Genomic DNA, 18,610 nt, shown 5'->3' on the forward strand with positions numbered 1-18,610 from the left:
TTGTAATCAAAGTCACGTATTGAGTAGTGTTGGGGAAAAGTGCAACACAATGTGACAAAAATGTAACGTGAGAGCAAATGAGACAAAATGTGTACAAAAATGTGTGTACAAGAAATGAGACAAAAATGTCTACAGGGATGTGTGTACAAAATGAGACAAAAAAGGTGTACAGGGATGTGTGTACAAATGACACAAAAAAGTGTACAGGGATGTGTGTACAAAATGAGAAAAAGAGTGCCTCTTCACATTTTTCTTGAGCTTATAAAGCAAACTTACTCCACCTCTCTCAGCTAATTAACCTTAGGCTTTCTTATGGAATATTTACAGCCACTCACCAAGTACAGAGGCACCTGCTATGAAAGGGAGCCAATGGCGACGTTACACAAATTACACAAGACCACTGACGTGCCATTAAGAAGGCAGAGCAAACGTTATTTAGGCTTCTATTGGCAAATACTCTCTTTTATCTCCTCCCACACTATAAATTACACCCACAGTTCAAGGACAAGAGGGATTTTCTGTATAATTTCTGAAAAAACGTCTGGTGTGTATGGTGTTTATCAGTCCAGTGACTGCTAAGTAAACACAGCTGGGGACGAGGGTTACCCTTTAGAGCCCGTAAAACTGATAAGTAAAAGAATTTATCTTCTTGATGGATTGCCTGTCTCCTTATGTTATCACTTTTTTTTTCTATTTCACCCATTCACTACTGGGGTAACTACGCCAGTTACACTATTAACAGACAATTATATTCAGCAAAAGACAACTTCTCATGGTAAACAGTAATTAACCCGCAGCATCCTGTCGACGTTCTTTAACATCCACACGTTTTGTCACTGCCAATCCCGTCGACGTACATAAACGCGAATCAATTGCAAGGTCCCTAATTTGCGCAATTTTCGATTTTTGCAAGTGATTTTTGGTACATATACACGTGACACCTTCCTCTACAAGATACCAGGCAGGGACAATGCCTTACCGAGCATGACCTCCTCCTCCCCCCTGCCCGCCATTGTCTCAGCAATTCACATGTTATCAGTGACCTGGCCAGTAAAGCCATGTCATGCCACGGTACGAAATTTAGGGCCAGAGTGATTCCCCAATCAATGACAATGTAGAGGACAAATTTTACATAGCATTAGAGGAAGAAACAGTTAGAAATGATGATCAGGTAATGTGGCAAAAAAAGGTCAGGTATGATGATGAGTTAGTGAGTGAAACAATGCTTATAATGCCTAAAATACTGCTTGAAAACCAATATACTCTCGTAGTACATATAAATTCGTACGAAGTAAATAAATAAATACCGTTTATGAGTGGTGTGAAATAGTTATCCTCCCATACAACTCGTTTTCTTTGGTGCCAGCCTGTTAGAAAACTCTGTAAGGTAAGGAGGTACTGCTACCTGTATCGAGTATTTTAAACCTCAGGTGAGAGATTTCTCTATGAATTTTCGATGTTTCTCACCAAAAGCAGAGGTTTGAGCCAAAAAAAATTCTTTCCAACAATGGTCGGGATTAGGGGGAGTCAGTGGTGGAAAAGTGGTCGGGATGGGGCTGGTTAAAGGTTATATTTATATTCACTGTAAAAATGTAGGCCAAAAATCCTCCGGAAATATCATGAGTAAAGTGCAAAATACATTCACTGGCAGAAGGTGTTGATGCCCTCTTTGTTGAAACCGCCATGCCCTCTCGCGCCATGCTTTTCATAACGGCCCAAGTGCCATAGCTTTTACTATCGAACAATCTGCAGAGAATTACTGGTAAGGAAGAGGACCTAAAGAAAGATATACGCTGTTGAGAATACTAAAGCAGGAAGAGTAGCAACGTTCAAATTTCTCATTTTAATAGTTTTCGGATCCAATTTTGCGGCCACAATGAACTTTAATGAAAGGCAGTACCTCTGGGTATATTTATGTATTTTTGGTCCATGGAATAAAAAATCCATTGGAATTGTCAGTAACATTTCGTTTTGTTGGCTTTCGTGAAAGGTGATTAGGTTCGTTAGGTCTCAAATAAAATTCAGTTGTTGCATTACAGAATTTGCCGGTCCCAATTTGGTTATAACACTATTCGGTTCCCTTGCATGTGTCAGTAATATAGCGTGTATATTAGTGGTCCCGTTAACATCACGAGAATCGCCGTGAATGAAAATGCCTCTCATAATATCAGACGAATCTCTTTGCTACAGCTGCTGGAATTGGGTGGTGCAATTCAGGTCGTCCGTTATTTTGGTGTGGGGCAGGACTGCATATCATCACGAAATCAAATTATTAGCGAGAATAGGATATACGAAAAAATATGTACTTCACTGAACTCTGATTTTCACTGTCATACACAGAGAAGTGAATAAAAAAGGAAACTTAAACGATTCCTGGCAGAAACTCAGTGTGCCTGCGATTACAACATTCGATCACTTCCAGTACTTTTTATGGTCGTGTGGTCTTTGTGAACAAGGCAATTGTTCTTTATATATGTTCTTTAATATAGTTTCTCTTCTTTATCTTTTCACACACCATCCAATTTTCTACCTTAGTCAGAGTAACTGCATTGACAACTACATCCGATAGACCACTCCAAGTGTTCACAATCTTGTTGTAGAATGCATATTTTAACTTAATTTTCCAATTTGTTTGCATAACTGATCCTTGCTGTTTTCTGCGTGTCCCATATTTCTTCATTCATGCCTAGGGCCAACATCATCTTGGTGGGAACTCACCACCACCATCACTATTTATTCATTTATTTTTTTTGTTTTTATGTGTCCGACTCTGGGCATAGGCCACTATTATCTCTTAGAGAGAGTTGCACCAGCAAATCAAAGACCCAATAACACCCAGCAGATCACTCCATTGCCATAGTGGTGATCCTGACCACTGGTGTCAGGACTCCATATTATAAAAATACAACTCAAAGATAGATAGATAGATAGATAAAAGTACCAAGCCAGAGTGTGAGATTGGAAGTGTTTCAGAGAGAATCAACCAAAAAGGAAACGAGCTTGCAACTCTTAAGTGAAGGAAAGCTAGAAGTGCACCAGAAGCAGTACATACACTCAGATATGCAGAGTTCTAGAAGATTCCACGACAGTATAGCCCATGAGACATGACCCCCGCTAAACGAGAATGTAGGAATCAGAGATCAGAAAGGGGCTAGCCATGGAACAGACAGGTAGTGGGGAGAGCAAATAAGAAGAGGGGTTTGACGAGACTTAGTAAATTAAATCCCTGTGTAATACTTACGCTGCTCAACTTAGACTTTCTTTGAAGATAATAAATCAAGATCAACTCCCTGTATTCATCTTTAACTCCTCCTGCTTTTCGACTAGCATAATAACTTTCACCAAAACTCAGGACTTACATATTACAAGACCAAAGAGTCACATATAATAGAAGGTGGCAGCAAAAGTACGAACCTCATCTACGAACCTACACTGAATTTCTACAAAAGCAGGCGAGACTCTAACCAAGATTAGCTTCAGTTCTACAGTGAATTTCTAAAAAAAACAGGCGAGACTGTAACCAACATCAGCTTCAGTTCTACAGTTGATTCTACACCATCAGGAAACTACAACTGTACGATCAAGTAACGACAAACGAGTATACAGCAAGAAGAACGAGTTTACAAGTTTACGAGTTTAGGCTACGAGTCTATGAGTTTACGAATCTGCAAGTCCACGAGTCTACGAGTTTACGAGTGTACAGTTGAGTCTACATTATCAAGATAGAAAACAAACAATACCTCTTAAAACCAACAACTCACAACCAGCTCCTGACAGTATTCTCTCCAACCCCCTCTCTATCTCCCCGATCATCATGCTGATGTAGGTGTTAAGAGGTCACACGACACCTTTCCAGTAGTTTAACAAAATATTGATACAAGCAGTCTTCCAATTTCTATGACGAAGCAACAAACTACAACCATCTACGATCAACTACAAGTGATAAGTCTACGAGTCGTCTCTATAATCTAATACACGCACCTAGAAGTAGCAACATTCTTCATCCCACAACGAGTAAATCACAAGAAAAAAGGACTGAGAATACATCGAGAAAGAAAAACAAACAAGCAAACGAAGAGCGAGAGTTAACTCACAACCCACAACTTCATCCCCCCACCTGACCCCACCCTTCTCTCCAACCTACCCACCACCTCCACCACCACCACAATGCTGAGCCAGGGGTGACGACGGCAGCAAAAACCTGATCCCTCACTCACCTCTCACCTTACTCATCGTTACTCAACATTACTCATCGTTACTCATTTACTCACCACAGCTACCAGAGTGTGAGAAATCGACTTGCCAGCGTTTTGCTGAGAAGTTAAGGACATCCCACGCCATGTCAATTAACTCATCACCTAGACGATCACCGACACCATTCACACCGCGGTCAAAATTAGTGAGTTACATAGTTACTTCATTTATACAATACACAGTGATAGACAACATCTTCTGCACAAACATATAAAACGTGCTGTACAGTTAAAACTTACGTACACATACCTACTTCAGTTATCTGCATAATTCAGTCACTAAATACTTGCACCAGCAATTGATATTCTACACTGTATATATTCATTCATTTATTATAGCATTTATTTACTAGCAACGAGTGTTACCATTTATACCTACATAAAATATGTGTTTCATACATTCAGCTACCTAGTGGAAACAGAGAAACTAAGTTACAAGGAAAACCAGGAAAAAAAAATGGCCAACACAAATAGCGTTAGCAAGAATGAACAATATCCTCCACACAATCGTGAAGACAAAGATTTCCACACAGTGCTGACACATATATTGCCTATGATAAATACAAATGAACAACCAGTGAATGTATACAGTATAATGTTGTGTATAGTGTATATATATTTTTTATATAAAATAACAAATTATGAGGCAATATAATATCATTTTCAGTAATATCTGTACAATATAAACTAAGCCTTAAATAAAGGGTCCCAGGGGAATTAACCAGCATTCATGCAACCTTGGACAACAATGAAAATGCGTAGACAAACGAAGAAAAACAAACTATAGAAAATCAACAGGTAAAGAAAAAATTACAGTAAGATCACATAACAATGAAAATAGGTGTGTTACTACAAATGCCAAAATACAACTTAAACTCCTTCTATAAGTGAAAAAAAAAAGCAAATTATTGTTCTCCACGAGCAAGTGGCAAGGCACATCATCTATTATCGACCGCAGCATGACCGGATTAACGATGTTAGGATAGCAGTTACTACAATATTACTGCAATTACTACAATTATTTAACGACAAACGATTGCATTATGTTATAGTTGTTACAATTAACTACAAACGATATGTAACAATTACAATACCATTATGTACAATACAATTATTATGTAACTATACAATTATGCAACAATTCATACAGTGTTACAGTTATGTATTATCACAATGTTACTACAATATTACTACAGTGTTACTAGAATTGTTACAGATGCTCTACTAAAAATAATTTCATCCATACTAAATGCTCTCAACTCTCCAACTCGAATTCTTCCCGCTCCTTCTGGCATCTTACCAAAAATCTTTCTAACAACTTTACCTCATCATCCTTTCCTCCTCTTTTCTACTCTGATGGTTCTGTAGCTATTTCTTCTACTGATAAAGCAGATCTCTTCGCACAGACTTTCTCCTCCAATTCTACCTTAGACGATTCCGGTGCTGTTCCTCCATCACTTCCCCCCTCTGACTTCCTCATGGCTGACATTAAAATTTCTTCAGTTGATGTATTTTCTGCCATCACTGGCCTCAGTACTAACAAGGCATATGGGCCTGATGAGGTCCCTCCTGTTGTTCTCAAGAACTGTGCTTCTGTGCTTACACCCTGCCTAGGCAAACTCTTTCGTCTTTGTCTGTCAACTTGTACCTTTCCTTCTTGCTGGAAGTTTGCTCTCATTCAGCCAGTCCCAAAGAAGGGTGACCACTCCCAACCCTCCAACTATCGTCCAATTGCTTTAACGTCCTGTATTTCAAAAGTTTTCGAGTCAATTCTTAATAGAAAAATTTTAAGGCATCTTTCCTATCACAACTTTCTCTCCGATCGTCAGTATGGGTTTCGTCAGGGACGCTCCACTGGCGATCTTCTCACCTACCTTTCAGACTCCTGGTCATCCTCCTTTCGGGACTTTGGCGAAAGCTTTGCCATTGCACTTGACATCTCAAAGGCTTTCGATCGAGTCTGGCATAAATCTTTAATTTCCAAACTGCCCTCCTACGGTTTCTATCCTTCTATCTGTGCCTTCATCGCTAGCTTCCTTTCTGGTCGTTCTATAGCCGCTGTTGTAGACGGCCATCGTTCTTCTCCTAGATCTATCAACAGTGGTGTTCCTCAGGGCTCTGTCCTATCACCAACTCTCTTCCTTTTATTCATCAATGATCTTCTAAGCTGTACATCTAACCCTATCCACTCATACGCTGATGACTCCACCCTTCACCTTTCCATTCGGTTCCCGCAACGCCCATCTGAACAGTTACTTCAACAAACAAGGGATGAGGCTATGGCACACCTAATGTCTGACTTGGCTCGTATCCCTGACTGGGGTAAAAATAATATGGTTGTCTTTAATGCATCTAAGACTCAGTTCTTACACCTATCAACCCGACAAAATCTTCCACAGATATACCCACTAATGTTTAATAATATTTAGCTTAATCCTGCATCATCCTTGAACATGCTTGGGGTTTCATTTACTCGGGACTTATCTTGGAAAGATCATATTACATCTCTTGTAAAATCAGCTTCCAAGAGATTGGGTGTGCTAAGCCGACTCCGCTCTTTCTTTACCCCTGCGCAATTGTTGACTCTATACAGGGGTTTTATCCGCCCCCGTGTGGAATACAACTCTCATGTGTGGGGAGGCTCCCCACATACAGCTCTTCTCAATAGGGTGGAGTCAAAGGCTTTTTGTCTCATTAACTCTCCTCCTCTTACCGACTCCCTTCAACCTCTGTCTCTTCGCCGCGCTGTTGCATCTTTATCTCTTTTCTATCGCTACTTTAATGGTCACTGCTCATCTGAACTGTCTGCTTGCATTCCTCCACCTCTACGACGGGTGCGTAGCACCCGTCTGGCAGCAAACTCTCATCCTTTTTCTGTCCAACTCTCTAATGCAAGAGTTAACCGTTACTCCCAGTCTTTCATTTATGCAACAGGTCAGCTCTGGAACTGTCTCCCTCTGTCTGTATTTCCTGCTGCCTATGATCTCCAGTCTTTCAAACACAGTGTGTCCAGGCATCTCAAAATGATCGGATCTTGAATTTGGCTCTATATTGTATTTTGTTTTTCTCTTGGAGGGAACTGTTACTGCGGGCTCATGGCCTTTGGTTCCTTCTTCCTCGCATAAAAAAAAAAAAATTATGTACAATACAATTATTATGTAAATATACAATTATGTAACAATTCTTCCAATGTTGCTTTTATGTATTACTACAATGTTACTACAGTATTACTACAGTGTTACTAGAAATATGTTACACTTGCTACAGTTATGTAACTACAAAACATATGTAACAATTACACTACAATTAAGTACAATACAGTTATGTAACAATACAATTATGTAACAGTTCATACAATGTTACATTTTTTTTTTTTTCGTGAGGAAGAAGGAACCAAAGGCTAGAGCCTATAAAACTGTTCCTTCAAAGAGAAAAACAAAATACAAGAGAGAAACCAAATTCAAGATCCGATCATTTCGAGATGCCTGGACACACTGAGTTCGAAAGACTGGAGATCATAGGAAGCAGGAAATACAGACAGAGGGAGACAATTCCAGAGTTGACCTGTTGGATAAATGAAGGACTGGGAGTAATGGTTAACTCTTGCATTAGAGAGTTGGACAGAAAAGGGATGAGTGTTTGTTGCTAGACGGGTGCTACGCGCCTGTCGTAGAGGTGGAGGAATGCATTCAGACATTTCAGAGGAGCAGTGACCATTGAAGTAGCGATAGAAAAGAGATAAAGATGTAACAGTGCGGCAAAGAAACAGAGGTTGAAGGGAGCCAGTAAGAGGAAGAGTTAATGAGGCAAAAATCTTTGTCTCCACCCCATTGAGAAGAGCTATACGTGGGGAGCCCCCCCACACATGAGAGTTGAACTCCATGCAGGGGTGGATAAAACCCCTGTATAGAGTCAACAATTATGCAGGGGTAAAGTAGGAATGGAGTCGGCTTAGCACACCCAGTCTCTTGGAAGTAGATTTTACAAGAGATGTAATATGATCTTTCCAAGATAAGTCCTGAGTAAACGAAACCCCAACCATCTTCAAGGATGATGCAGGATTAAGCTGAATATTATGAAACATTAGTGGGTATACCTGTGGAAGATTTTTGGGGGTTGATAGGTGCAAAAACTGAGTCTTTGATGCATTAAAAACAACAAGATTATTTTTACCCCAGTTAGAGATACGAGCCAAGTCAGACATTAGGTGTGCTATAGCCTCATCCCTTGTTTATTGAAGTAATTGCTGAGACGGACGTTGCAGGAATCAAATGGAAAGGTGAAGGGTGAAGTTATCAGCGTATGAGTGGATAGGGTTAGATGTACAGCTTAGAAGGTCTTTGGTGAATAAAAGGATGAGAGTTGGTGATAGGACAGAGCCCTGAGGAACACCACTGTTAATAGATCTAGGAGAACGATGCCCATCTACAAAAGCGGCTATAGAAAGACCAGAAAGGAAGCTAGAGATGAAGGCAGAGACAGAAGGATAGAAACAGTAAGAGGGCAGTTTGGAAATTAAAGATTTATGCCAGACTCGATCGAAAGCCTTTGAGATGCCAAGTGCAAAGGCAAAGCTATCGCCAAAGTGCCGAAAGGAGAATGACCAGGGGTCTGAAAGGTAGGTGAGAAGATGGCCAGTGGAGCGTCCCTGACGGAACCCATACTGACGATCAGAAAGAAGGTTGTGATAGGAAAGACGCTTTAATATTTTTCTGTTAAGAACAGACTAGAAAACTTTCGAGAGACAGGATGTTAAAGCAATTGGACGATAGTTAGAGGGCTGGGAATGGTCACCCTTCTTTGGGACTAGCTGAATGGGAGCAAACTTCCAGCAAGAAGGAAAGGTACAATTTGATAGACAAAGGCAAAAGAGTTTGCCTAGGTAGGGTGAAAGCACTGAAGCACAGTTCTTGAGAACAACAGGACGGACTCCAACAGGCCCATATGCCTTATTAGTATTGAGGCCTGTAATGGCAGAAAATACATCAGCTAAAGAAATTTTAATGTCAGCCATGAGAAAGTTAGAGGGGGGAAGTGATGGAGGAACAGCACTAGAATCGTCTAAGGTGGAATTTGAGGAGAGAGTCTGAGTGAAGAGATCTGCTTTATCAATAGAAGAAATAGCTACAGAGCCGACAGAGTAGAAAAGAGGAGGGAAAGTTGATAAGGTAAAGTTGTTAGAAAGGTTTTTGGCAAGGTGCCAGAAGGAGAGGGAAGAATTCGAGTTAGAGAGTTGAGAGGATTTAGTATGGATGAAATTATTTTTAGCAGAGCGAAGAACAGACTTAGCACGATTCCAGGCAGATATGATGTGATTCAGGGGTGGGGTGGCTCCGGTACCTTTTATAGGCCCTCTCCTTGTTGCGGACAGCATTAGAACAAGCGTGATTAAACCAAGGCTTTCGTGCATTAGTCAAAGGATATGGGAAAGGAATGTATGCTTCCATGCCCGAGAGAATAACTTCCATAATGCGCAAGGCACATCCAGATGGCTCCCGGCCACAGAAGCAATAATCCTTCCAGGGAAAATCAAAGAAGTACTTTCTACTTTCTGAGGGCCTCCCAATCCACAGCTCCAAAGTGCCACAGACGACGTTTCTTTGGGTCCGCAGGCTGTACCGGAGTGATAGGACAGGTTAAGGTGATAAGGTTGTGATCGGAAGAGCCCAACGCAGAGAAAAGATTAACAGTGTAAGCAGAAGGATTAGTTTTAAGGAAGAGGTCAAGTATGTTGGAGCTCTCTCCAAGGCGGTCAGGGTTACGGGTAGGGTGCTGTACAAGCTGCTCTAGGTCATTAAGGATAGAAAAGGTGTAGGCTTGTTCACCAGGTGGATCAGTGAAAGGAGAGGAGAGCCAAAGGTGGTGGTGAACATTGAAATTTCCTAGAATGGAGATTTCAGAGAAAGGAGAAATGGTTAGAATGTGTTCCATCGCAGAAGCAAGATAGTCAAAGAATTTTTGATGGCCAGTAGAATTAGGAGATAAGTAAACAGCGCAGATAAATTTAGTCAGAGAATGACATGAAAGCCGAAGCCAAAGTGTAGAGAATTCAGAGGAATCGAGTTCAGGAACACGAGAGCAAGATAAGTTGTTGCGTATATATACACAACAGCCACCTTTGGCTTTGAAATGAGTATAGTGAAAGTAGGAGGATATGGAAAAGGGACTGCTGTCAGTTGCCTCAGACAGTTGAGTCTCAATTAGAAAAAGATGAGGGTTAGAGGTTTCGCTCAACAGAGCAAAAGTTAGAGGAAAGGCCACGAATGTTGCAGAAATGAAGAAGAGAGTCAGACAGTGGTTCCAGGCATCTTGAGTCGTCACCGGGAGAGGGGCAAAAGGTGGGGGCATTTATCCCCCCCTCCCCCGAGGATTCTGAGGTTATGTTATTCGACTCCATTTTATTGTTTTTAATTTTGAAAAGAAAGTGTGATGTGTACTGTGCATGTAGTTTGGTGTTGATAAACTTGTATTGGAGAGCATGCTGATCTACTCTCTGTGTTACTAAGACACTGAAAAAGTTCAGCAAAGGGGGATGGTCGGGACCTAGACCCAAGGGCTGATGAAACGGGAGCTCCAGCTCTCCCTGTCATCAGCTTTCCATCCACCTTGGGATTACTGCCCTGCTCGACTGGTGCTACAGTCTACTCAGAATGTATTACTACAATGTTACTACAATATTACTTCAGTGTTACTAGAATTTCATTACACTTGCTACAATTATGTAACTAAAAACTATATGTAACAATTACAATTCAATTATGTACAATACAGTTAGTGAGTAACAATTCATACAATGTTAGTACAATTCTATATTACTACGATGTTAGTACAATATTACTACAATGTTAATACAATTATGTTACACTTGCTACAGTTATGTAACTGCAAACGATATGTAACAATTATAATACAATTATGTACAATAAAAATACAATTATGTAACAGTTCATACAATGTTGCTACAATTCTGTATTACCAGAATCATCATACAAGTTAGGTGAAATATTAGCTATTTCTAAGGGGATAACTCCATATGCAATGTAATGACCTAGCAGTATTACCATTCCACAATTATATGCGTATGTCTGTTATGCATACACATTTTATAATATGTTATACAATATTTTATAATTAATTTAACTCTAGTGCATTTGTTCAATTATGCATACAATTTGTTTAAAATGTATTATGTTTCTAGAATATTATTAGGCCAGTACAATATTAATATGAATATTATGTCTATGCAATATTATAATCAATGTTATGTATTAACAGATTAGCATATGTCAATGATGATTGCTGTCGAAGGACCGCCAGCTGACGTGACTGAGCGATGTCAGGACTGTAAAATATCTTACTACATAATAACTAGCAACAAACATAATATAATCTAGAGGTTAGGCCAATGTCAAACCTAGGGGCCAGAGGAAGTGACATCAGCACCTCTCCAGAATGTCTCACACCAGCACAATAGCCCACAAACAGTGCCTTGTGACTACACACACACACACACACACACACACACACACACACACACACACACACATACACACATACACACACACAGGCTTCTAGAACATTTGGACGACAGTGTAGTCCACGAGATGAAAGTTCTTATATACGAAGAGAAAGAGGAGGAGAAGGGAGGAGGCTAGCAACAGGGGCGAGAGGGTGGCAGAGATAGAATGAGACAGTGTGGAGATAACAGCAGGACTCTATACTTCACTCGTGTGTGAGAGACTTTGTTAATATTGCCAAGACAAATAAAAATAGTTCCATACTAATCTTTACCCCTCCTGTCATTGCATGATAAAGGAAATGAAGATTATCTACTTACAAAACTACTAACGTATAACAACCGCTCGTCCACAAGTCTAAGATATGTATAACTGATCTACAAAACACACTGAAAGAAGCTACAAAGTTTTCTACAAAAGATGTAAGTCTTGTGTTTTGGTTATAGTTATTGTCCTAGTCGAAGAGCAGAAGGAGCTAAAGACAAATACAGGGAGTTGATCTTGATTCATTATCTTCAAAGAAAGTCAAAGTTGAGCAGCGTATGTATTACACAGGGACTCAATTTACTAAGTCTCATCGGACTCCTCTTCTTATTTGCTCTCTCCACTACCTGTCATTTCTATGGCTAGCCCCTTTCTGATCTCTGATTCCTACATTCTCCTTTAGCAGGGGTCGTGTCACGTGGGCTATACTGTCGTGGAAGTTTCTAGAACTCTGTATGTCTGTGTGTATGTACTGCTTTCGGTGTACTTCTAGCATTCCTTCACTTAAGAGTTGCAAGCTTGTTTCTTTTTTGGTTGCTTCTCTCTGATACACTTCCTATCTCACACCCTGGCTTGGTGCTTCAACCTATCTACCTATCTATCTATCTATCTATGAGTTGTATTATTATAATATGGAGTCCTGACATCGCTCGGTCACCCCAACTGGCAGTCCTCTGACAGCAATCATCATTGACATATGCTAATCTATTAATTCACATCATTGATCATAATATTGCCTAGATATAATATTAATGGTAACATTGCAATGATCCAGTAATATTACATTTTAAACAATTATGCATAACTGAACAAATGCAATATGGTTAAATTGGTTATTGTATGACATATTGTAAGATGTGTATGTATAACAGTAATATGCATATATGCAAAAAAAAAAAAAAAAATAGTTCAAAGTTAAGATTGTGGTAAGAGCTATTAATATTTCATACAGAGGTAATGATACTGGTATACTTCTATATTATGTGTCATTCAATTATTATTTTTCTGTAAAATTAATACTAATTTCCAAATATGTACAGTTCATTCAGAGGGGTTTACTGAAATTCGCACGTTACCCCAACTAAATACTGACTCCAAGTTTGCAATTCTTGCATGCATTCTGTGCATTGCAAACAGCACTACTGCAAATACAATACAGAAGATTATAAAGACAGTAGGTGCTGGGCTATACACATAATATGGGTTAAACATACTCAGACTCAAATCTTCCTAGGGCTTCATTGTTTCATTGATCAGTTGCATAGTTTCAAACTTAGGTGAAGTCATCTTAATACTTCTGCTCATGTTTAAGTCCATATTAGGTAGTGGGTGGAAATGATTGTGTGTTATGATTGAGGGTGGCATAGTGATTGATGGTGGATAAAGTGGATATGGATGGTGTAAATACCGCACAGTAGTCTGGTGCTATGTATAATCCTGATCCTGAAGTATGAGATGGTGGTATATCTGGACAGACTATGTAAACTGATGTGTTATGAGTGAATTTAAAAAACTGTGAGTGTCCGATGCGTCGATGGTGTACAAGCTTATCTGGAGCAAAAGTGAAGTTGCAGTGATTATGAATGTCGTGATTTCTTATGCAGCCATTTCACAAGGGACTGTTTCAGTAGGCTGAAATGTGAAAATCTACACAGGACAAAAGTGAAGAGGATGTAAGAATGTACGGCACTTTCGTCCAATCGTTGATTCCCTGGCGAAAGTGACAGTGTTCCGTCTCTTGAAGACCATGATGAGTTCGATGTCAGTGTTGATGTTGATGATAACCAAAGTGTTATTATTCTTAGAAGGGAAGAGGTTTATTTCGTATACTGTGAACAGGTCGTCAGTTATGAATGGTACTTGAACTACTACTGATGTTGGTGTTAGTGTTGCTTCTAAATATGGATAATATTGCATGAGATCCCTACTTCGGAACAAAGGCTTCAATTTATGTTTATTTATGCCTTGTCTAATTATCTGACGTAGCTCATGAACTGGAAGGAAGTCAATTGTGATCTTGCCATTACCAGCATTCGACGTTCCTTGCATAAGTGTCCTGTAACGAACTCTACTGGAGGTCTAAATGAGCATATCATCTTGCTATGTAAAGGAAAATCCATAGCATAAGTCCCTTCATCGTTTCCTACCAACAAAAAGAAGTCTATTCGTTTTCTAATATGGTCATGTTGTGGTCGATGTCAGTGATGATGTGTGTTACGGTTGACTAACAGAAAGCAATAACTTGCTTGTTATATCATTCATAGAAGGAGTTTAAATCGGTATTTCAATCATGTAAATGATGTGCTGCAGATTTTTTTTGGAACGGTTGCATCTATGTTTCATTGTTTGCTATATGACCTTAATTTATTTTTGTAATTATTGTTGTTTTCTTAATTGGTTTCATGAGTTATGTTCGGTTGTTCGGTGGTATCCGAGACTGTAAAATTATTGGATAGTTCCCTTGAAATTCGTTTCAAATGTTTAATATGAACTTGTTTCTCTTCGCCACTTCACAGTGACCTAATTAAAACTTTGTTTACTTTTATGTTAATTAATCTATATGGGCCCTCAAATTTTGGGGATAATTTATTGTCTCTCGTATGATATAGACAATGTCTCCTAACCTGATAGGCGAGTCTCTTGCCTTTTTTATTAAATGCCTCCCTCATTTCTTCCTTGGACATCGTTGTTTTATAACTTTTTTACGTATGTCCTGGAATTCACATAAACAGAGTTAAATCATCGTAGTGGTATATGGGTATATTCTGGGCTTCTAGAATCTCATATGGTAGTTTTTTATCTGTCCCATATATAATGAAATGTGGTGTGTCACCTATAGATTTATTTATAGATCCATCAATTGAGGCTCCTATTCTGGGAATCCAATCATCCCAGCTTGCATAGTATTCTTTGAGAATGTGTCGTAGTACATCTAATACTTTTTTGTTTTGTCTCTCTACTAACCTATTGGATGCTGGGTGATAGGCTAAAACGTTAACCTTTTTGATAGTTTAGCCAATTGTTTACATATTTCTTGTAAGATACCAGAATTAAATTCTCCTCCATTATCACTTATTAGCACCTTTGGGGTAATAAAGTGGCATATTACATCATCTATTATTGCCTTTGCTACTGTGTCTGCTGTTTTATCTTTAATTGGGGCTAAAATTGCATAACAGGAAAAATGATCCGTTGCTACGAATAGGTATTGTTTATTATTGTATGATAATGGCATCTTGAGTAAATCAACTGCGACAACGTCCCATGGTTGATGTGGTACAGGGTAATTACCCATCAGTGCAGGTGTGATTGGGTATCCTTTGTGTTTTGCACAGGATTCGCATCTGTGTATATGATTGTTTATATCTTTTTGCAATGATGGCCTGTAATATAACAACTGGGCTTGTTTTAATGTCCTATCCTTTCCAGGATATCCTGAATGTGGGCTGTCGTGTATCGTTCGTAATACTTGGGGTATCATGTCATTAGGTACTACCAATTGTTTATTATTTCTTCAGCATTTTGGTTACCTGGGTTGATCCTGTATAAAGCATATATAATTATTGTGAATTGTTCTAGTGGTACATGTAGTTTGGGTAATTGTATGTCATCTCCACTTTCTAACATGTATATAACGTTAGACCATGTTGGATCAAGTCTTTGTGCTTTTGCGATTTCTTCGTGGTTTGTGATGTGTCTTTTGAGATCTAATGCTGTGACATGAATTGTCTTTGGGTTCCTAGATAATGCATCGGCTACTAGATTCATTTTGTCTTGTATATAATGAATATGGACATTGTAGTTTTCGATTGTATATTTCCATCTTGCTCTCCTCCCAGAGAGGAGTTTTTCTTGAAACATACCCACTAGCGGTTTATGGTCGGTGAATAAATTATTTCGTAACCATATACCAAATCTCGAATCTTTTGTAATGCAATAACCACCGCAAGTGCCTCTAAGTCTGTAGTGCAATAATTTTTCTCTGCACCTTTTATTTGTCTGCTGGTAAATACAATTGGTTGATTCTGTCCTCTTTTATCTTCTTGCATCAATACAGCCCCTAATCCTTTAACTGATGCATCTGTACAAATAACAAAGGGTTTTGTGAAATCCGGATATGCTAAACATGGTGCATTTGTAAGTTTATTTTTTAATTTGTTAAATGCTTGCTTTTGTTCTTCTCCCCATTGGAATATAGCATGTTTTTTTGAGTAGTTATAATGGAGGAAAGGCTATATGAGAGAATTGTTGTATGAATGACCTATAGTACCCTGCTAGACCTATAAATTGTCTAACTTCATCGGCCGTAGTGGGTTCAGGGAAGTCTCTCACTGCCTGTATTTTGTCATCGGTGGTGTGAATACCTTTAGCACTTAATCTATGGCCTAAGAATTTTATTTCCTTAAAGCAAAATTTGCATTTAGAAAGCATCATTTTTAAACCAGCATCACCAAACTTTAGTAAGAGTAGGTCTAATTTCTGGAGATGTTCTGTGATATCTTTCATTGCGATGATAATATCAAGATAAATAAATATTCCTTGTCCTAAAATTCCGGACAGTACGCAATTCATAAGACATTGGAATGTGCCCAGGGCAGTCTTCAGTCCCATGGGCATTCTCCTGTACTGATAATGTCCTGTATTAGTGGAAAAGGCAGTATATTTACGTGACTCCTGATGTACTCGTATTTGATAGTATCCATTGTCCAAATCAGCCGTGGAAAATACATTATTTTCTGGTCCAATAATCTGTAGGATGTCGCTTAGCAATGACATGGGAAGTCTGTCCGGGATTGTGTGATTGTTTAGTTTGCGGTAATCTTCTACGGCACGCATTTCTCCCTTTCGTTTGGGCACGAAGAATAATGGGGCATTCCACGGGGAGACTGATGGCTCAATAATTCCAAGTTTTAACATTTCATCAACATACTGGTTTGCGAGTCACACTGGTACTACCACGGTATTACCAATGGTTCCACCGAGAATACAGCATTCCTCCCGGGTTTTGCACCTACCTTGACCCAGTGGCCAACACCTTCACTGCCAACTAGTTGCATCCTCTATTTGCCACTTAGGATACCAAATCAGTCGTCAACACTATGTTAGTAGACGACCAATGACCAATTGGATTTTTTCAACATGATACGTTATCTGACCCCTCACTATCATTTCCAGGAGTGAGTGTAAGGTTGTCAGAGGTCCAGCTGTGGGTATTGTTAAGTGAGACACTGAGAATTTCGTCAGTGTTAGAGATATGATTATTAGTAGCACTGAAGATAATATGGGAATCAGGCATTATCTGTTAAATAGTGAACTGTATATATTTCGCTTTCCTAGCATTAAATGAGACAATGTTATTTGTCCCTATTCAGTGATTTTAGATAAGTCTTGATTTATGGAGATTGCTGTACTGAGTTGAACGTGATATTAAATTTTTGTGAATGGGATTAGTGGTGATTGATACGTGATCATTAATATGATTTAGGAATAGGGTTTGAGTCAGAACTGATCCTTGTGGCATGCCAGCAATAACTGAGTGGAAACTGAAAACAAACACCATTTACTCTTACTCGTTTGTCTGCAGTAGAGAGGTGATGAAATAAGTGAAACAAAGGTGATAGGCCATAGCAAGGGAGTTTAAGTAGCAGGGAATTGTCACACTCAGTCAAAAGCTTTAAAATATCAAGGGCTACTGAATGAGTTTCTCCAGTGATGGTCAACTGACTAATGAATGGAATGTCACAAGAGACTGAGTATGCCAACAATGGACTTTTCATGGTGAAAAGCATACTATCTGCCACTAATTAAGTTGTTGGATTCAGGATATGTAACAATGCATTTATTAACTGCAATCTCAAATACTTTACCAAGAGAATATATGATAGCTAGTGGTCTGTAATCAGAGGGGTCAGATAAACTTCTTTTCTTTGGAAGTGGGCGGATATTGGTTTCGTTCCAAGAATTAGGGGAATGAAAAAGTACCACTGAATAGTCTGAATAATTTAACTACAGCAGAACAGGAGCAAGTTCTAGGGAACACTTTTTTTATTTTTTCAAAATGATTGTTGGAATGCCATCTGGACCTGGTAGCTTTGTTGGTTGGTAGATTGTCCAGGATGGATTACTTTTACGTATCTAGTCTGTATCTTAAGTGTAGCGATTTCGGGAGAGTCAAGTTCTAGTACAGGGACATTCTGATTGACTTGCTTTAACCCACCGTGTGCCGGCAGACTTTGGACCCTAATGGAGCCGTGGTGCCGGACAGTTTTTGACCTTTTTTTTTTTTCCAAAATAGGTTAGGAATGATTAGAAAACATGGAGAACGAATGTAAAAGTACTCATAGAAGCCATTTAGGTCGATTTTGAGGTCGATTCTTCCTGAGCAGGCAGCTGAAAACTTTGGAGTAACGCCTGTAGATTTCACCGTCCACTACTGGCACAGAGTGAGAAGAGGCAGAAGATCTGCATTTTCCTCATCGGTAACTATGGTATTCGAGCCAAAGACACTCTTGTTGGGTATACAAATGATATAGGAAGTGTCCCCAGGCATAGTTATGTATGTTGGCTCATTATGAC

This window comes from Coenobita brevimanus, chromosome 40 (assembly GCF_032717465.1).
Source record: "Coenobita brevimanus isolate Jiangsu-jjx chromosome 40, ASM3271746v2, whole genome shotgun sequence".
NCBI classification, from domain to species: Eukaryota; Metazoa; Arthropoda; class Malacostraca; order Decapoda; family Coenobitidae; genus Coenobita; species Coenobita brevimanus.